At 34.0% G+C, this 22,417-nt stretch overlaps 1 protein-coding gene across 3 annotated transcripts in view; it reads right to left on the bottom strand.

The window, feature by feature from the left end:
• LOC150107396 (choline transporter-like protein 1) overlaps positions 1–22,214 on the bottom strand; it is a 135,618-nt gene extending 113,404 nt beyond the window's left edge. The window contains exon 1 of one of the 3 annotated variants that reach the window (XM_090391263.1): positions 22,019–22,214. The gene's annotated coding sequence lies outside the window, so the exon portion shown is untranslated. Of the gene's footprint in view, positions 1–1,743; positions 1,970–3,657; positions 3,743–22,018 lie in introns of those variants that run through there. The other 2 variants (XM_090391261.1, XM_090391264.1) reach the window with 2 other exon arrangements.
• Between the last annotated feature and the right edge of the window lie 203 nt (positions 22,215–22,417).

Below are 22,417 nucleotides of genomic sequence, written 5' to 3'. Positions count from 1 at the left end.
CCTGATCAGTCGAGTCTGTGTGAAAATTAGGAATACTTTCAAGTATAATTTGAATTTCCATGATAAAACCTGCTAACGACCTGTAGTTTTATGTTTATTTAACAAAGCATGTTAATTTTATATTAAAGTACATTAGCTTAATTAAATTAGATTAAGTCAATCTGAGACACATAAACAGGCCTGATTCTCAATAACAATCATCACATTAAAGGTTTCCATTCCATTTTTTTAATTAGCTACATGCGGACATCCTGGTACGAGAGTTTTATTGATTGTTATGTGTACATCATAATAGAATATATATCACAATTTTATTCTGAAATATTTATACAGTGTATGGGGAAAAATTAAAAACCTTATCTATCTTCAGCTTTGTTTTTGGACTAAATGCAAATCATCACGTGATAGTAATCTTTAGGAGAGACAGGAAGAAATACTGTTAACTATACGAGAATTAACTAAAGGTCACATGAATGTTAAATGGTAACCAAGGTTAACTTTGTTGGAAGTTCAATATCACTGGCATTGTCATAATATATTGGTAACCTTGGTAGCCGTGGCAGCAATATACAGTATATTATTCACTGTGGAAGTGCATTTTACAAACATACGCATGCGTCAACCTGAGAATTCACCAGCCTTTATATATACATACACATGCGAACTGAAAATTTATCACAGAAAACCACATATACCAGAGTAAAACCTTTTAATTAAATATTTACTTTTTATTTTATTCCAGTGTCCAAAAATGTATATATTTAAACAATTTCTTTGTTACGTATAAGAGTTGCCTACTACAGCTTTTATTCCACCATAATTTTTTCTTCTTCATTAAGTGTTTACACTATCTCAATAAAGGTTATACGAAAATGCATAGCTCCTTTGTAGCGCATTCAGCAGTAACCACGTCTGGATAGAGAGACCGTGTTCGCATCCCGTCTAGACCAGAAACATTTATAAGTTCGTTTTAGCTGAATGTGAATTAAACCTTAATTTAGAAAGATATTTCACCAGGAAAATTTCTAGGTGCGTTTTCTGTTAATTTATGCGCATATAATATATTCTTTGTGGGAAAACAATTTCTGTTATTTGTGACGTTTATTAAAGTGTATCGATAAATTGCACGTTAGTTTAAACTGAATAACTTTTAGTATTTAATTATGAAAAATGATACAAAATTATACATTGCTAGTGTACACTAAACTAGAAAATGAGTATCAGAACTCGTGTGATTTATGTGATAAGTAATCACATAGCATTGAGAACTTTTTTGAGGAACATAATCCCAAGTTTCACAATAATCGCAGCTATTATAGACTAATTGTGTTTATTCGAAATGGTGCTTAGATCAAAGCACTTGTGGCTGAAGATCTACATGCAGAATAACAGTTAGTCATGAAATGCACTTTTACATGATGTTCAAGAATCAGCTTCGCACGTTTATTTAAATATTCCATTTTTTAAATTATGTTGCTAGGATCGATAGGATAGCAGTGAATTATAGTTATTCGTGTTTAGTATTTTTTTTTTTTTTCATTCGGAGCAGTAAACACACACGCACACACAAACGAAGGAAATCTACTTTTTCTTGCTGTTGCTTAAGAATTACATTTTGACAAGTTGGCATATTTAACTTCCATGACAAAAGATTCAATCCGGGAACATAAGGAAATTTAGATAAAAGTTTATAACATCAAGGAAATGAATATTATTTTTGCATAGCTCGAAATGTTTACATACCTGAATAGTATAAATAGAGAGACAGCGTATTAGAGAGAGAGAGCGAGTTTCTGATTTACCAGTGCACCATCTGGCACCAAAAATTAATCCATTCATCAAAGAACACCACTTGAATGCACAGAAGGTGATTTGATGAGTGTTGGAAAGAACACGTTGTATGCAGTGATCTGCAGGATTAAAATCGAACTTCCCTCTTTCTCCTTTTATTCCCGCATTGCAGTATCTCTGAATCCTATGTCATACATCCTGTTGATGCGGTTACAGAAAAAAAAAAGTTACTACGACTGCATACGCACTTCAGCATCCAGTTGCCTGCTGATTAAATCCCCCGTTAGCGAACGTTCGGTATCTCACAGTCTTCAACGAGGTAGCGTCTGGCACCTCACTGAGAGGAAGACAGAATTGCACGTTGCTTAGCTACTCGTCAGCGTGCACGTGCCACTTGCTCGAGCAGGAGAAAGATTGCGGGGTGATCGATGTCAGGGTAACGCAGCGACGTATGACTGGCCACAATTCAGCAGGCATCCTCATCGAGGATGATTCTCCATAAAGCAGGACGCGGGTTTTTCCGCCCAGATGATTGTGGGATCACAGATTATGTACGGCATCTCAGAAAATTCAGAAAAACAAATGCAGTGATTGAGTTCTCCGCTGAGTTGATTTTCTCATGCACACGTAATCATGCGCAGTGCTAATAATTACTGCATGGGGCGTTTATTTAAAACCTTACACGTATAGTTCATTTAACGAAAAGCGGACCAACGATAAATTAATGTAATTTTTCAAGTCACTGATGTGTAATAATCATACCTGAAAAATTATGAAAAAAAATGATAAATTATAATGAGATACGCTAATAAGCACAATCACGTCTATAGAAGCTCTTCCAAAATTTTATTTTAGTTAACTTGTCGATTATGATTAGTACTCAATCGCTTCCCTGTGTAATCAAATTCTCGTTGAAGTTAATAGTCCTGTTAAATAAATATAAACCAGGAATCATTTATAAGCCACTAGAAAATCCTGGCATTTTGCAGCAGGTTAAGTATTGTCATATTCTTCTGTGCTTTGCATAGAAGAGTTTCTCACTGCTACTATACGATCAAACTGGAGGCACGGCTGCGGTAAGTTGGTGAAGAACATACTTATTTCATGAATCGGAAATGATGTGGATACAGTCCAAGTCTCCAAGGGTTGATTACTGGACTATAAGGTGACGTGAATTTTATCCAACACCCAAATTCCAACGAAGTTCTGTTGCCATTTTGCGTTAGCTTACATAAGATCAACGAATTTTTATGAATTAGCAAACTGATGGCTAGTTGTAAGAAAATTTTGAGGATGATAGTGTGACAACATTGGACGTTAGTAATACCACCATTTCTCCAAGAGGACAATCCCAGGATATGGATGTCCATTGCCTTATATTCAGTAACGCTCTCTCTCTCTCTCTCTCTCTCTCGGCTCTTTGGTTTCATATGATTAACGCTGTATTCGTGCATTTGATAATGTCAGAGAAATGTCTTGTGGGATTTTAGGGGGGAAAATATATAATCACTTTCTAATAAATTAGTTTGTTACTTTCCCCAGTAGTAGTCATTTCTCTGGAAAATTTACATAATAACTGCTTAAGACAATAACAAGTGACATTTTTCGTATTAGAGTTTTAAATCATTATGTAAGAAAGCGCATCGAACACGCCATTTTGGTGTTCACAGAAATTAAGAAGAAAGGTTATGTATATTTTTACAATACATATTTGTGTTAATTACACGTAAAAAGTGAATACTGAATACTGTGAATACTGAAAACTTAAAGAAAAACTATTTTCCAGTGCTAAATAGTGAAATAGCTGCATAATGAGTAAAAATAGTTATAAAACTTTTAAAAACCAAATGCGCAGTTTCTACTTACAATATACAACTGACTGATCAATTCTTTTTATGCATTTCCACATGTGCAGTCTGCTGTCGATTAAACATTGCCTCTTCAGCTGATCACTGCGCAAGTCATCATAATGCCGAACAATATTTAAGGTTAGCTAATCAGCTGTTCATACGCACGTCATCACAGATAACAATAATAAAGATAAATAACAATCTCATTTCAGCTCTGAGTTTTCAGACATGTTTACGCCATTTCCCTTCCAAGTTTGGCAAGGTGATTAAATGCATTGAAGACACAAAATAAAAATAAATAAATAAAAATAAAAGAGTGATGGACACTGTTTCATATGTATTTAAAAGATGTGTAACACAAAGATGCAGCAATCTTTGAGAATATATTTACGCTTGAATCAGGGTTTTGAATGCACTCTAGCTATCTTATATATTTCTACCTGAAAAGACAATCTCGCAAGAGCGCAAAGCAACAACCTTTTCTGCTTTGCTAGTTCCTAAACGTCAGTGTCGTATCCTGAATGCTGACTTCCTGCTACTGATTGGATTGTTTTCTCCTGCCTCCCCCCCCCCCTCCTTCGCTGTCGCACTTAGTCGATCCGTACAGAGGGCAGTGGACACGTCATCCTGTAGAAAATAAAATTAATCCACGAGTAGGACTTTGGCATGAATAGAAGCTATAAGCATATAATTGGGATCATAAGTGTAAACGAATAATTTTCAGTCCAGAAGTCGCAGCAATTAATTGGAAAACTTTTCAATTAAGCCAGGATGTTTTAAAAAAGGTTATAATAAAATTCACAAAAAGATTATAATAAAATTTCCACCTTTCCAGTGAGCTCATAACCGTTCTAGTGATCTTGTTAGTCATTTAGATCCCAATTTATGTCAGTAGTGTCCTGCAGTTAATTTTGCACATAAGAAAAACGGAGCATGAGAAAATAGTGCAAAACAGATGCACCCTTTTATTTTGAATAGAGAACCTCATTTGAGCAACCATGAGCTTGATAAATAGATTTCTTTAAATGGGAATTACGTGAAATAAATTATTGCACGTAACCATCATTTAAAACAGGGCTATCTAATGCGGCCCTCGGTTTACCATTAGGTAAACCGAGGGCCGCATTAGAAAAAAAAATTATCCGAGGGCCGCATCACAATACGTATCTAGTAATTTAGTGAGCAGCAGCAACACAACCTCGAAAGCTGAATAAACGAACAACACTAATCGCGCGCTCACATTCCCCGTGAGCTCCCCGGAGCATGCGCGTTGGAACAAAACCGTGTAAGAACGCTTCTTTGACACATCTAATATTTGAAAAACACGTGGGTATATAGTGATGTAAAAACACCAAATAAAATTATCAACATCGAGAATATCGATTAGTGATAGAATTAAAATATCTAATACTAATTCGATTCAAATTGTTATTTTATTTTTTCGCTCGTGAAAATCAAAACCCACAGGCAGGCCGCACAAAATCGCACCGCAGGCAGTGCTTTGAACAGCCCTGATTTAAAATATAATCCTGATGGTAATGTGATTTCATCGCAGAAGAACCTTATTAGTTGGAATATTGTCCTCCTGAATTTAATCCAAATAAAATACTTTAGCTGAAATAAAACTGAAATAAGAAGTCAATCCCTTATGTCATAGTCTATGACAGTAAGTGGACGATATACGTCTTTCAGTTGGGTTGGAAGGAGACAGATTTAAAATCCCATTCCATGTCTCTTCAAGCGAAGCTAAAACCAACTTATTTTGCCGAACTGACGAGAAACATATAAATAGAATCTCAAGAGTAAGTTTTTTTCTCATCATAAAAGAGTTGTTGTTCTTCGGGAAACTTCGTTTAAGCCGGGATAAAGCGTATCTAATCATTTCATATAATTTTTGGGACCATTCATAAATTGCATAGGCGTCTGTTAGATTAATTTTCTGTTCTGTCGTCCATATAATAAATCTATTGCTGGACAGATTTTAGGAACATTTGGTATTCGGTATTTTTACAAACATTTTCGAAACATTTCAATTTTTGTTTAAGAATGAATCATTTACAGAGACCAAATGTGACAGAACGTTTCGAAAGTATGTAAAAAAAATCGACTCTGGATGACGAAATTTAATAAAATACACTTTTTGAAATTTCTACTAAAATGTGCCCCATGAGCTGCATTTTGATTTAAAATTGGACAGTTTTCAGAGATTAATTTCATATATCATTTTTATATGAATTTAATTAAATACCCATAATTTAATTCAGGTAAATTACATGTCTTGAAGTTTTTTTTATCTGTTATCACACAGACGGAAAATATTTAATGTTATATTAAATATTTGTAAATGGATATTTAATAGAATAAAGCTGTTTTTGGGTGGATTATTCAGAATTACTACCAACGCAGAGAAAGCCTGGAGATAAAAGTGCTATAATGTTTTGGACTCCAAGTTTGGAAAGTAAAAACCCGAGTTACGGCGAATTAAAATGTTATATTCTGCTGAAATCAAGCTTCAGGCGCAAAGCACCTTTATAACAGCGTTTCTACCTTAGGTGAGTTAGTCGGTTTCATACGGAGATCGTATTTTTCCTTCCGGCAAACATGCAGACTAACTGAGGAATATAACACAATCATCAAACACAATACACTGGCCTCATATATATATGACTTAATTGCTGTTGCCGTGATTCCAAAACAACCGAAAACCTGAACACTAACTTGATTTGTGAAAAGGCCTAGAAAATGTATAGAAACTTTCTTTCCAGTCAAAAGAGTGCGTTGATCTTCTGACTTCTGACAAGATATCTTTATTAAATCATTCCATAGTATTCGCGTTAGCTCCCGATCATAATCGAAATCCTCCTTCTTCAACGGTTTATAATAGCAACGGAAACAAACTCGATAGTTAAATCCCTGTTAAGGCGACCGTGAACAATTTATATTTATAAATTAAGCTAATGAAACGTGGCAACTTTCCAGTTAATATTAACGTATATGCCACAGACTGCATCGGGTTCTGAGTTAAATTTTTTATTCTAAACCTTTCAGATATTGTCAAAGTGCGTTTTAGCAGTCGCTCAATTAGTTCCATATGTTATTGAAGATATTATTCATATCACTTTTCTTGTTTCTTGGCGATCTCGATAGCTTTTAGACGATAAAGTAAACAATAGAAAATTTGTCCGATGATGTTATCGGAACTTAAATAATGTTCGTTTCTATTAATCAGAGCAATTCATTACAGTAATCGTAATTTAGTCTTTAGTAATGGCTGTTTTCAAAGCATGGGGAAGTTAAATGAAATAAGGAATATAATTACTAATCGGCTCATTTAATTATACATCTGTCCCACGCACGATTTATCCTTTCATCTTGCTTTGGCCTATCCCTTGTTACTATCTGCTAGCTAGTTATACTTTTACTGAACTTATAGGTTACTTTTCTTTTTTTTTTATAGTTAGCATTTGCTTTGTTGATATTCTTTTGTTCTTCTGTAAGGATTTAATGTTGTTGCTATTATGTTATGGTTAATTATTATGTTAATTATAAGCTAATATAATGAAGTCAGATGCAATAATGAATTGGCACCACATTTCTCAGCTTAATTTTTTTTTTTTTTTTTTTTTGTTCTGAGAACTATTTATTTTGATTTGACGTATTCCTTCAGCTTAATAATAAATAAATAAATAATATTACAATTAATTTAATATTTAGTATATGGTAAAACATCGCACGAAGAACACCTAGTATGCTATTTTCTATATCCAATTTTTTAATGTAATTTCGCTTGTCTTTCTTGTGCTGCATCGTTATCCTTTATTATGAAAGTTTTGTTTTATTTCATGGTGGCATGCTGTTTTCGATATATTATTATATGTAGTGCCGGCCTTAAGCCGATTGGAATGATTTAATTTTTTGAAAACTGCATAATCAATAAATATATTATTTAATTTTAATGTTGTTGAATAGCATATATTCAGATACCTAATTATCGTAAATTACGGGATCCATACCAATATGACCCAGCTGGGAAACCGGGGCTGATAGCTATCAGTCCCGATTGTAGCAAGTGGAGTGCCGATTTTTTAACTTTTATCACGGAGAAAGAATAGAGATATCCGAATATGGCTTTTCACTTCACTATTAAATGAAATGTCTTGAGTAAATTAATTGCTCGTTGTTAAATATTGTCTTGATCTTCTTGTCGCATATATATTTTAATATGTTTTGATAGTAGAAGTAAAACTAAGCGTCGTCATTTTGCTTGATTCTAATTTCTTTTTACACGAATCACAACCTCGCTTGGGAAAAATTAAAATACGAATGGTGTATCAGATGCAGTTATATCTGAGTACCTGGCGCGTGCACGCGCGTGCGCACACGCACACACACACACACACACACACACACACACACACACTGCACAAATTGGTAGGTTGTTTGGATTTACTGCTGAAGCAACTAGAGCTATAAAGTCAGTATATTATATCTGTAAATTGTGTGTATTTTTCTGTCCGGTTTATCTGTCATGCGGGATGAAAAACCCTACGTTCCGGGAGTGGGAACTCTCCTCCGGCTAACTCACCTTGTACACATGCGAATTGAACACATGAGAATCAATCGAGCGGATCTCTGACACCCAACTCCTCATTTACCACAATTGTTAATTAGCATTGCCAATTTCACCAACAAAAAACTTACTTTGACTTAAAATGATTGCATTTCGCAGTTCAATGATGCACGTGTTCTAATTTCGATTTATTATTATTATTATTTGCATCGCATGTTATGATGTGCAAAATAAAATTTACATTTTTAATGTAAATTTTATTTTGCACAGGAGTGAAAGGAAAGTTTTGTCACCATGCCTTTAATAAGCACAGTAGCAGGAACGTGTTGGAGTCGGTCTCTGTGAGTGATGACCATACGTATTTTCAGTTCTGTCGACAAGGTGTAGCACAGAGGCAGCCTGCCTCACGGCGCCCTTATTAAGCGGCGCCGTGAAGACTTGTAAAGTCTTGGAACATTGTAAAGACTTGAAAATTGTTTTGAGCTGTGCCAAACCATCTGACGTAGATGCAATAGATATATTTGAAGAATTAAAAATTCTCTCAAAAATAATACAAGAGAAAAATAGTCCTCACTAAATTTTATCAGACATATATAACCAAAATCTTGCAGAATTTATCCCAACGTAATCACCGCCCTAAGGAATATTGTTAACAATTCCTGTTAGCGTAGCAAGTGCGGAAAGAAGTTTTTCCAAGCTTAAACTGATTAAAAATTATTTGCGAACAGCAATGACCAAGAAAGATTGGTTGGTCTCTAGCAACTATATAGATAGAGGCGGACATAGCTTATAATTTAAATTTAGAAAAGCTTATAAACAGTTTTATTGTGCGATATATTTATTTGATATTATTATGTAATTGTTTTGTATTAATGTTTCTTTTGTAATAAAAACAAAATGGCATTTAGAGATTTTCTTATATTTTTGTCTTATAATCCATCAGGGGCGATATTTAACTGTTTGCCTCATGGCGTGATCTAATCTGGCGACGGTGTTGTGTATTTTATACACTATTAGAAACAATATTGCATCAAATATTTTGTTTAAAAGCTGAGTTTAATCTCCTAAAACATGCCGTACGTAAAAAGTCAGTAATAAGTTGAGAATCCGCGCTTCTTAATGAGCGCGCCATGATAGATGATCTCCCAGCCAGTTTTCCCTCTCTCAAACTTTTACCCACATCAAGATTTTATTTATTTATTTATTATTATTATTTATTTATTATTATTTTTTTTTTTTGCATGCATATGAAGTTTGCGAGGAGGATCGTTTGCTTAGACCAGTTATTTTGCACTAGAAGTATTCTTAACTGATTTATAAACGACAATATGTCTTCTATGCCGATATTTGATATTTTCACTGGGAGGACGCCGAAGTCAGTCAGATTGACTTTTGAAAATTAAGCAAAGTGTTACATCAAGTATAATAGGCTAACACGTAAACGTAAAACGACTAGACTGGCTTGGCTGACTACGCAGCCTGAAAGTTCCACAATTGAAATCGGCAAGTTTATATGTTTATTTTCATTTCGTTTAGCTGTATCATCTTCGATTTAAAGAAGCTAGAGAAATTGCATTTACAGTTTTCTGAACATGAAGTTTATATTTAGGAAACTAATGTCTCTTTTAAAAAACAGCCTTAAAAAGATTACTTAGAGGTACTCCATAAAATATTAAGCTTGATATATACATGTAATTGAATAGAGACGTGATAAGATCCCGGATTACTTTTACTATCCAAGAAACATATTTCTCAAATTGGGGATGCCCACCTATGAAGAGCAGATTTATAAATTAAAAATTGTACATGATATTTATTAAGATTAAGTGATTGTTCCTTTACCTAGAAAACGAAATAAATTTCTCCTAAAAACTATGGTGCTCATTACAAATTTGCATAAGTTTCTATTCATTCACTGACTCCAATATTTTGCTGAAAGTGAGGAGAAACAATTGCCAACCCCCCCCCCCCCCCGCTCGTCACACAGACACATCTTGTGCTATCATGATTCATTTACAGTTATAGAGAGCAAATGAGAAACAAATCGAAATCTCTTTCTCTTTTTTCAGGGCTGGCGTTGACCGATTGTATAGCATTGTCACTTTCTTGGCAACACAGTGGTTTCGGATGCCATTATAGCACGAATAATTGTGAACATCTTTAGGTAGTAATGAAGCCACTGTCCTGTTTGTTGAAGAAGACTGAAATGGCTTGGAAAAGTACTTTTGGTCACTAAATTAGTAGGGGCAACCAGATTATACCCTATCCCACCTGTACATTAGCAACTTTTCTTGAGTGAAACTTACAGAAAAACGAGCTTCTATTCTGTTTTATTTATTTATTTAATTAATTTCAAAGAATTAGGATTCTGTAAGCTTTTGGTTTGCAGAACGTGCGTTAGCCATGCACACCTTATTAATCTAATCAGCATACATGTAGCATGCCACTAAATGTCTTCCTTCTGCAAATGAACATATTAAATTAATTAAAAGTAAATCAGAAACTAATTGCACATGCTTTAACCACACTAATTTAATTTATATACAGTTCTGATGTTTATTTACGCTTCCCACCCTTCGATGTTTTGCGAGACTCATAGATTGAAAACTCACTACTTACCTAGCCTTCACTTAAAAAAGACTCTGAAAAGTGGAAATTTGCAAATGTTACTAAATATTTTAAGTTGATTAGCTATATTTAATTTTCACACAAGTAGAATGATAAACAAAAATCTGTGATAGTAAAATCATAAACTTGTCTGTCAGGGTATGTGCCGTTTATAGGTAACTTCAGTTTCACTTGTACAAACTTCTCTGCTTTTTTGTGCATATAATGAAGATCTTAATCCAATTTGATACAATTGACGATTAACTTATATAGGAATAAAGTTTTTGCAAGTTGAATTAGAAAGAGACTCAAATTTTAAGTTTCCTTCATTTTCTTTTTCTTCTCCTCCTTCGTTTTAATATATGTTTCAGTGATAACAATTATAATGGAATATCGACGTGAAGTTTTTTTTTATTATTATTATTTTATGTAGTAAATTGTTCTAATCGAGACTTCCATCATTTGTTGCAGTAACAGTCATAAGAACACTTTGTGTGCGGTGGCGTCACAGACCTACCTTGCTGATGATGTGAATGGCAATAAGTGGGGCATTTGGGTGGGTTAGTGGGTCACAAAGAGAATCGATGAACGAGAAAGTATACATTTTAAACGGAAGAACAGTTCACTATTTGGAAAATGTATAACTGGCCTCGACGGTATAGAGTCTAAAAATAAATTAAGAAAGGTCTAGGAGATTGCTAGGCAACATACAAATTGGCTAACTGCTATGGCAACGACGTACATAAACTGAACGTTTAAATTAACGCTCTAATTAAAACTCAGTAAATAGCAAATGAAATGAAAATACAAATCCAGTACCAAAAATATTCAAGCTTTTCTTTAAATCATACATTAATCACACTAGAGAATGATACACACGCAGAGAAACATCTATAAATAGAAAATGTTCTCAGTATTAAATTATTCTCTTAAAAATTATTCTCTATATCTATGAGGATTGTAGTACTGTATTCAGTAGGAAAGAAATTAGCAACTTGTCATTTTGGAGAGGTCATTGCACGCCAACTATCTTTGGATTTGTTATTTCTGAGACATCGCTTATATTTATCATCGCAAAGCTACATTTCCTAGTTCAATCGCTATCTACTTACAAGGAAGCAATAAATGTTGAAATCTTCTTCTATCACGCACGAATGTTAAAGCTTTCCCTTTATTGGCGCATTCTATGAGGAAGTGAGCTTTACGATAAGGCTATCGAAAGTAATATCTAGTCTCTACTCGAATTTAATTCTGATGAATATCTTCAAAAAGAGCCAGAAAAAAATAATAATACCGAATATCTTGTGGCTATTGGAAATGTTTGTCAAATTAATATCCAAAAATAGTTTTAGAGTACAATAACCTCCTGTTTGGACTTTCTAACGTTTCAAGTTAGGTCTAGGACTAAACTTTCAGTATAATATAATATTAAAAATTTATTGAAAGCGGCAAAAATATTTCAGTTCCTGTTTGTTAGTGTTATTTTATTACATCGAGACCCTGGCATCCCCTTCACTTTAGGCCGTCACGCAGTGCTTCGATTGTAGCTAGTGAAGAAAAAGAAGGCTTTGATGTGTTGCAAGTAGTCACAAACTTAACTGAATTTTCAGGAATACTGAATGATTGTATTTTGACATTTTTGGTTCAGTAATGCTAGGCCACGTGCAGAAAGACTGTTGTATTTTTGATTCTGGGTCACCGGATAGGGTAAAGTTTTCTAGGCCATTTTTTTCAGCCAGTTAATGGATCTTTAACGCAGCGAAATACAATTTTCCTTCCCAGAAACTCGAGTTTTAACTCCCACACTTCAAAAATCAGCTGCTGTTCTCACCCTATTTTGAATGAAACATTTTCTCATGCTGAAATATATGCACGTAGTTTTGCCTGCTACTGTCAGTTAGTATATACGATACTTCAACTGTTTTTACTATTCTTTCTGTTCTAAAATCCTTAAGAGTTTTCATTGGATTTCGTTTAAGATTTTACCGTGTTATTCATTAATTGCAACTATCCTGCTAGCAGTTATTCAAAAACGATTGGAGGGTCTCCGTGCTATCTCTGAAAAGGCACAGAGGCAGTGATGAAATCAGTATGGGTTTCGGGATAGTGTCTATCCCGAAGCGGGAAAATGGATTGAAATTTAAAATACGTTCAATAATGAAAGGATACATAGTCTCATTATTACGAAATCTTATCTTTTATAACGTAGCAGTACTCCAATAGCTGCATAAAACATTAGACTTCTGTTTGTTGTCATATCTGTTTTGAGTTACTTATTAATATATACATTTTATATGAATAGTAAAATTGAACTAACAGGATTTCTCAGCGCTGTTGTAAAATATTTAGCCAAAGTTAGCAAGGGTGCTTTGAACATTGTGGATCGTAATGTTTGTCACAAGTAGGAGTACTTCTGTTGCAAAACAATATTATCTTGACTAAAACACTCACTGTGCGTCTCGATTTATGCAAAACGTACTATCCAGTAGCTTTATTGGCATACGTGTGTATGTCCTCCCTTTCTTCCTTTCCATTCTGAAAGAAAAATATACATGATGGGTACACTATTACAAGATGGAGTACTTCCTCATAACTATAATATACTTAGTTACGCTGATTTCACTACTAAACAACGTCACTGATCATGACAATTGCCTACTAGCTTCTCAAAGGAAATGTCACGTTTCGCAGCGTCATCATATTATATCAGGGCCTTGCTGTAATATTATAATTCTGGGTTTGTCAGAAAGCATCCTGCTTGTGCTACAAAAATGTGCCGATTTATCGCATGAGGAAATATTTTCCGGAAGTGCGAGTTGTGAGCTTATACGGAGGTTGTAGGGTTTTTCTCCTGGAATGTGAACCATTTTCTATTGATGAACAGATATAACATGCATTAAATTAAATTTTTTTTCGTACGATTTGAAAATGTATTTACTAGATTTTACGAAGATTTACATTCGCAAATTAGGCTGCAATGGGTCGCTGTAGATTTCCCATTTTCATGGGAAAAAATGTTTCACTTAGATATATCGCCTGGAATTTGAGAAATAAACTGCGAAAAATAGTTAATCTTTGAAAAATAATCAGTCTACAAAACTATCTTTAGTTATAAATCTAATCGAGCAAGGGACCTACGCTATCAAGGGGAGTTATTACTGGTTGTTTATAAAAACTTGCATCAATTATTTGCATAATTGCATCATAAATTGCAATATCAGAAGTCTGAATGGAGTCATAGTTTCTCAGATGGAATGAAACCCAATACACAAAACACTTAGGAACACCAGATAAGAAGAATCTAATAAGGAAAAAATTGACATCATTCTACAGCTTCACAAGAATAATCTTTTGTAAGTTTCGCTTTGAGAAAAACGTGTTGACATATCAGTAAGGCTCAGGGACTTTATTGAAAGAGAACTATAATCGCCAAGTGCAAAGAATATTGGAACCATGGGCAACATTTTGAAATGAACATGACTTTCAAAAACTTTTAGGATTCTTTAGAGAAGTTTCTGCAAACACGCAGATGGATTTACTTCATGTTTCATATGAATATTGATGAATGCAATGTTCGTTTTAACCACGTTTCGAAAAATACATAAGTACCCATTAATTTTGTTTTATCTACTCGTCTGTTTGTACCCATTAACAACTGTTCTCTTTCTGTATGGACAGATTTTTATTAAAATTTGATAATGGAAGTCATTACAAAAATTTGGCGAACCAGCCAGCTAATTCTGATTTCAGCTGAACTATTTCTGTTGGAACAGATATGCAAAATGATGTCTATTTTAGCTTAATGGAATTTAATGAAATTTTGGAACTTAGATTCGTTGCTAAAATTTTTCGCAGTACTTATAGTTTTGAATTAGACTATTTGCAGGGTCAAGGCATTTAGAAATCATAAAAAGCTATAATGAGTTCTTACGGCTTGATAGAGTTTTTTTTTTTTAGTCTCTATACCAAAATTTTTAGAGTCATTTCGGTTTTATTCTAAATCTTGCTAGTTTTCTCGTGCTAAATTTCTCCTAATAATCCCTACTAAAACCTACTAATCATTAACATTAATCAGATAAGCCAAAATCGGTATCAATTCAACTGCCGACTGATAACTAAATTACATCTCTTTAAAAATGTTATCATTATTATTACATGACACCTCCAGGGAGTCCAAAGACTCGTCGATGGAGGGGCACCTACTCTACAACTATCCATCTCTCAATCCACCAACTACAACGAACCGCAACTACCTCCATCATCATCTACACCAACCATCATTAAGCCCACCACTTTCACTGATGACGTAAAGTCGCTGTGAAATATTTTCACAGACAATCACACACATCCATGCCCACAGCGGGATTCGAACCTACAGCCTTTTGGCTGGATACACAACCACTCGGCCAACCAGACCGTCTAGCTAGCTTATATGAAATTCTTATATTTGTTTGACTCTCTTTCTCAGTATATTTTCAATTTTCTCTGAATACTTCAGTCTTCTTGACATCCATTATAAACATGGGTGAGTAATGTTGAGTGTCGTCATCCAATATTGGATTATAAATCCGAAGATTACTCACCCATGCTTTAAATAGATTTGTGACCAGAGATTATACAAAATCCCTAAGGTTATACAAACAAACTGTTATAGATCCCAGAAAAAAGCTTTGTATAACGGTATCAACTTTCCTTTTTTCCTAAAACGAAAACATTAAAAAAAAAAAAAACTAAACGACAATCTACTCCGCTTTACTAGTTTGTAATGTACCGATAAGATTCCTGAACTTAAATCTGTATCAACTGAAATACGCACATCTAAAATCTGTCCATTCAACTGTTATAACTATTTAATTCTATCTTATCAAGGTGATATTTGCTTGTATTTGTTCATATTCAGATTTTAAACTCACTTACCTGATACTCTTCTAGTCTTTTAAGCTCATCAGAACAATTGACTATTTCACCCGGCTTTGGGTCATCAGCAAAGTGAGAAGAGATGTTATACTTTTTACCGTTCGTACCGAAATCAGTTTGTGAATATATATTAAATTAAACAACAGGAACCCAAACACCGAATCGTAGGGTACTCGGCTTCTAATATTCTCTTTGAAGACTCACTTCTAAATAACTATTTCCTATCATCTATGAGTCAGTCACATCTCACCAAGTGAGTATTGTATTATATCTCACATTTTAATCATTAGGTTGTTATGTAAAGCACTATCAAAGGTTTTGCTGAAACCCAAATAAATCACATCACAACCATATATTCCTTTCCCCTCAAGACTTCATCATAAAAAGTAAATAGCTTTGTCATAACATATTCCCTTAACAAAACCTCAATATGTGACCACTGTCAAGAATAATATCCTAGATATTCCTAATTAATTTTTGATGACACCTACCGCAACACTGTTCAGCAATAATAAGAATAACGGTCTGTAATCCTCCAGTTTATGCGATTTCTTATGAACTGCAATAGTTCTTACAAACCATTCAGAAGATCCTATTCCCAAATTCAGCGATTCATTGAAAATTATCACGCGGATTAATTAACCCTACATACATAATCTGCTTTCGAAAGGCTACGGCCTTATCAATTGCCAATTCATTTAATGTCTGAATAATTGCCTTCTGCATTACATCATTTGGTAAATTTTGCATCTCAAGCACTGTCTCCTCTTACTCTGACCAGTGTTTGTATATACATTTTCAAAATACATGTATTTCCTTTATTTTAATTTATAAAAAAAAAAAAATCAGGTTTTCTCTTTATTCTTTTTTACATCTTTATATAAGCTTTTATGATTAATATTGGCATTTCTAGCCAGCTTATTTTGCTTTACCATCTTCTTAATACTAATTTAATTATTGCTACTTGTTGCACACACCTATCGTATTTAATGACTACTTTTTCCGATTCATATTCTTTCCATGTTTTTTTTTTCACTTACAGCGTATTTGTTTAAGAAATCAATTTTTCATCTAGTCATCTCGAGATTTAATATGGAATTTACTTTTAAGGATAAGCTTTGTTCCCCTTTCGTTTATCGAATCAGCCATAACTATATAGACTATCATCTTGATAATGTAGATTATTATTTGCATTAACTATGCAAGAATATCACTGGTTTACTTCACTTCACCACTTGCATTAAATAGCGTGCCCCAGTTAATACATCTTAATTCTCTTAGCATAATCTCCGATTTAGCTCTTTTTGAATCCAACCCCCGATGATTTCTAATTATCATTTCTTCCTTTAGTCTTAATTCTCTTAACATTGTTAGCCTGTGTAGTTCATTTGGTATCGACGATGCCCTTTTGTTGGAATCCTTTCTAGGATGAAATATAACCGTTATAAGAGCTTTTCAATTGAAAGTGAATTTGCCAGTCTCTTACGGAGGTAGTATGGTTTTACACTCCCAGAAAATGGGGTTTATTTTTTAGTACTTACATTATTTGTTTTTATTCAACTATTTCTAAGCAGTGCTTACAGCTAAACCCCATCATTTCTTTCTGTCTTCACACTTCAGACTATCGGCAAAACTCCGCATATGACAGTTATGATAATAACGAAAAGCCATGAACATTAAGCCAGTCGTTACATCCCTGAGTGAAAACAATGTGATTCTGTCTGTGTTAGTTTAGAAATTTATCATTTATCTTTGTTATCGGTAGTAATTCTTCCAGGTATGCTGAAATATTTTTTGGTTATTAATCTTCTTTTTTCTTTTTCTTTTGCGATGAAGGAAACTTCCCCTATTATTGTCCAAGATCACTTTATACTAATTTGCTTCGAGTAATACACCGCATAAAAAAGAGGAAGGGAGGTGAGTTTTATAGTTCCCTCTTCGTTTATCGAATCAGCCATAACCATATAGACTATCATCTTGATAATATAGATTATTATTTGCTCGGTGCATGCTTTGGAGCGATAACCGTATTCTAAACGGTGACAACCATGAGGTGATAAGAGGTTTATCGTTAACATATATTTTCCCAGCTTAGTTCTGTAATTTAGGTCTAAAGGTTATTCTTCGCTGCTGAAGGTTAGTTCTCAACTAGGGAATAAGACAAAGTCTATGTTTTAAAGCTTGTTGTTAGCTCCTATTATAAATGCCGATTTGTTAATATTGATGAAGTGTTTCATTCAGAATAACTACAGATCTATAAATGTAGATCTACCAATGATTATATTAGTTTTGTTTGTTTTCACTTCTGTGTTTTCTATCAGTGATAACCTTATCCTTATATGGAATGCAAAATTAATAGTTTGATCCGATCCGAAATAACATAGTTCAAAGGCGTACATACACTAGATATGAAGCTAAGGAGAAGATCCGGTTTCTGTGAGAGAGTTAATGTTTTTAAACTTAAGTTTGTCCACTGTTATATGCCGATATGCTCTCGACTAGCAACAAAATTCAAACAAAATTGCTTGAGAATCATTTAAATATATTTTATTTCATATTTCCTTTCAATGCAATATGGAAGACTACAAAATTTTGAAGCATTAAGGTTTTATTTTTTGAGGTATTGAAAACTGAGAAGTAAATAAAAAAATAAAATAAGTAAATAAATCAAATTTCATGCAGTTAATAAATGTTTTTTTTTTTTTTTATGTGAATCACACACCCACGAAATTCGTAAACCTGTCGTGCATTAGTACTGTGGGTGGACTAAGAATAAGAAACCCGAAAACTCTGCTCTGACTGATCATGGAAGTTCTTAAAACCACTACAGACCTCCAATAAGCAAGAAGGTATCTCACATTCGGAGGTGAAAATCGTTTGCCACCTAAAGAAATTAATAACCACGTATATATCACAGTGGAATCCGAATTTCCAACTCATTGGTTTGAAACAAAATACGCCGTCTACTTAAGAAAGCATGGCTTTAAAAACATAAGAATAATAATATTCGCTGATGAATATGACTGTTGAGGAATTTTTCAGAAGCCATGAAAAGTCTAATAAAAAGGATAAAGAATGCACCGTGCTGCTCAAAAATAAAATTATTAAGTTTCTCAACTCATTATATTAAAGGTTGCGTTATTCTAAATTTTAGTGAATTATCAACATTAAGCTTATTATTTGTTCTCACAGCATATTTGTATTTTATAATCCATATTTCTCAAGATGTTTTGATGCTGTTAATATCTTCACTTTCTTAAGCCCCATTTTCTGAAGGGCGTACTTTTTGAGGTCATAAATCTCTCGTTTTCTCCACGGGTCAGAACCCTTCTTTTATTCATTGTGGTTTATCTAGAGAGTGAATGACTCACTCCCTGAATTGTTTTGTGGTGGCTTACATAGATGACTGAATACATTCTCCTAATTTGAAAGAATAGCCTCACCCAAGCAAGAGCTTTTGGAGAAACACTCGATTGCGTGTTCAGAATTGCGTGAAAGTAGAACCCGAAGGAAGTTCACATCGACTTGTTGCATCACATCTTGCCGCAAATAGTGAACAGTCTCCTCAGATTGTTTAGTTAGTTCATTACCTTCCTGTGTAAAATAATTGTGACGACTAATAGTCATGCAGTATTTGTTAACACCGTTGTTACTCAGTCTTGGACATTGGTCCCAATATGTGAGTGAGTAGGGTGTACCAGACAAAGAACAGCCGAATAACGCAGGAAAACTCTGAGTCAGTGTTACACAACAAATTCTTTTTTCTTCTTTTTTTTTATTCCCTGACTCGCTGAATCATATCCATGCAGTAATAATAGCAGTGAAATACGAAATGATTATTTAACCGATCATTTAAATCTCATAAATAATCTTTTTTTTTTTTTTCAAAGTTGGTAACTTGTAATCCAGAATGAGACACGTATTTTTGACTCCAACCGAAAAAAGCATTATTCAGTTTCCATAAAACTGAGATGAAAGTCCGTTATTCTTGGAACCATTTAGCATTGCAAATGAATATTCGTTAATTATATTAATCTTAAGAATAATTGTAGCCTTTTTGGCAGCGATCCAAAGAATAGTCTCTCTCTCTCTCATAAAAGAGTGCAATCATGAAATAATGTGTTTTGCAATAGCATTCTTGTATAGTGACAACATTCATTATCACTAACAAATGTATTAGTTCTGTAGAGAATTTTGTTTTATCTACTTTTGCTATTTAAAATGTTTTGTTCCTATTCAAAACAAAAATTGAAATGACTATTACTTTTCCAGAAATATGGCATTTATAATAATAATAATTATCAGAATTATTCATGAATCAGTCGTGAACGTAAGAATAAAAACTACTGTACTATAACGTATGCATATGACCACACAAGCAACTCCTTAAAAGACGCATATAATCGTTTATATGATATATAGTTAAGTTGTTTGAAATGTTCAATTGTCGATATGTCAATGATTTCCGTGAATGTTGTCATGATGTTTGCGACTTATATACAGTATTCAAAGTGGGCTATTGAATTGTTGGTACTTTTGCACAAAACCGAGGAATGTGTCAAATGTTAGTGCAGGATTAATGACGAGTGTATACCCGTTTTTTGTTTATTTATGTACTCTATTCGTATAATTTAGAAAGAGCGAAGCACTGTGGGACTGTAAGTAATTGCAGCAAACAATGATCTTCTTTTTAGGTGGATAATAACCAACAACGGACTGAAGCGACTCGAAAAGTGTTTGGCCTTCGGAGCAGGGTTCCGAATTATCTAAACCGTAATCCATCCGCACTGCGTAGTGTACGATGTTTACAATGTGTTTTGGCAGGTGGGATTGACATTAAAAGAAGGCCGTAGTTTCGAATCCCACTGTGGACTCCATTATCCTACTTAATCGAAACCATTGTAACCTTAAAGAAACAAAATTTGGTTCCTGAAACGATTATCAATCACATTAGTGGAATATGCCCGTGACATATACTTGGTTGAAAGTTTTATGCTTCTTTTTTTTTTTCAGACGCCACGAGATAGCGACAGGTTATTATAGTACAAGGCGTCAATATTTTGGAATAATGCGTCGTTTTCACGAGTTGTGTTATGAGGAAATCGTTTCATCTATTGTGATAATATACTGTTTATAGAGGCGGTCTGCGTATAAACATTAATACTAACAAGGGGCAACAGGCATCTCATAGCCTTAGTTGCCTTAATGTATCCTGAACAACAACAATAACGTGTTTTGTAAATTGCCTTTAATAAGATTATGCATATGCTTCCATACACTTAAATTTTTGTACCAAAATTACAACAGTACACATTTTAATAAACTTCAGACTTAAAAAAGAAAATAAAAACATTGTAAACATTTTAATTCTCGGCATTAAGTGGTGTTACTTTTTTTTACTTTAAACAGCTAAAACTTCATCGGTACGGCGATATAACATAAAAGAAATCCTTTTGCAAGAATCAGTACGCAAGCAGTCTTCTAATTTTTTACAGACTAATTTCTCTCTGGTCTTTCTTTTTTGTCAATTTTTTTAAAATAATCCATAAAAACTACACTTTTCACAGAGACAATAATGATAATCACAGCCATTGTTATATAGATTAGGAAAAATTATTTTGGCACGAAGTTATCTAAAGGTTGATAAAAACTGAACACTCAATTTTGTTTCCCTTACGAATGCGAAAGTAACAGATACTATCCGATAACTCGAGAGAGAGAGAGAGAGAGATCAAGTATTTTGCTAACGAACGATAACCAAACACAATGCAGGCACATAGCTTAAGCTTCCCTTTTTAAATTTTATATCGTATCCTCTTGCTTTTAACATGTTCATTGCCAAACACGCGATATCGCGCGATGCGAGTTCTCACTAAACGCCCGATCACGCGTTATTGCGTGGACGTCGTTAGCTAAATAAAAAAATAAAAAAAAATTGACCACCACACGAAATTCCAATTTTCAGCTTGGCAATGAACGATACCGCGCGATCACGCGATGCGAGTTCTCACCAAACGGCCGATCACGCCTTATCGCGTGGACGTCGCTAACTAAATAAAAAAAATAAAAAAAATTTGGCCACCACACGAAATTCCAATTTTCAGCTTGGCAATGAAAGTGTTAAACTGAATTATCAAAATAACTCATCTATTAAGATATCCAGCGAAATCATCAGAGAAAACTCACCCCTTCCAAATCAGGATGAGGAATTGGATAGAAAAATCGTTAACAGACCAAAATTCGAATATTTTTGAGGTAAACGAAAACGATTCATAATACTCACATATTGTAGATTATGAAAGATGTCTTAAACTCACATCTCTTCAGTTAGCCAAAAAATTATGGCACAGATGTGGGAAGAATTAAAATAATTCCTTCGCAATGGAAAAGATTTCCTTATTTGTAAAACAATACAATCACAGCGACTTAGGTTTTCAACTTGCTTCTCCACGGCGCAGATGTTTCTATTGCACACTTCTCGTAGCAGAACTAATGTCACCTGCACTGTGAAATCAGCTGACTCACTGTCCCGTATGGAAAACAGTTTCTTGCATCATGCACCTGGAGCAAGGAACAGGTGACAGTGTTAGGAGATATTGTTGGACTCCTTAGCTTATTTCCTTCATGTACCATCCTGCATTAAGTGATTGTCGGTTAGTTGCGTCAGTAACACACACAGACA

Source organism: Typopeltis vanoorti, chromosome 4 (genome assembly GCF_054136105.1).
Source record: "Typopeltis vanoorti isolate ZY-2024b chromosome 4, IOZ_Tvanoo_1.0, whole genome shotgun sequence".
NCBI lineage: Eukaryota > Metazoa > Arthropoda > Arachnida > Uropygi > Thelyphonidae > Typopeltis > Typopeltis vanoorti.
Note: the sequence above shows the minus strand (reverse complement) of the source record. Positions and strands in the feature narration are given on the sequence as shown.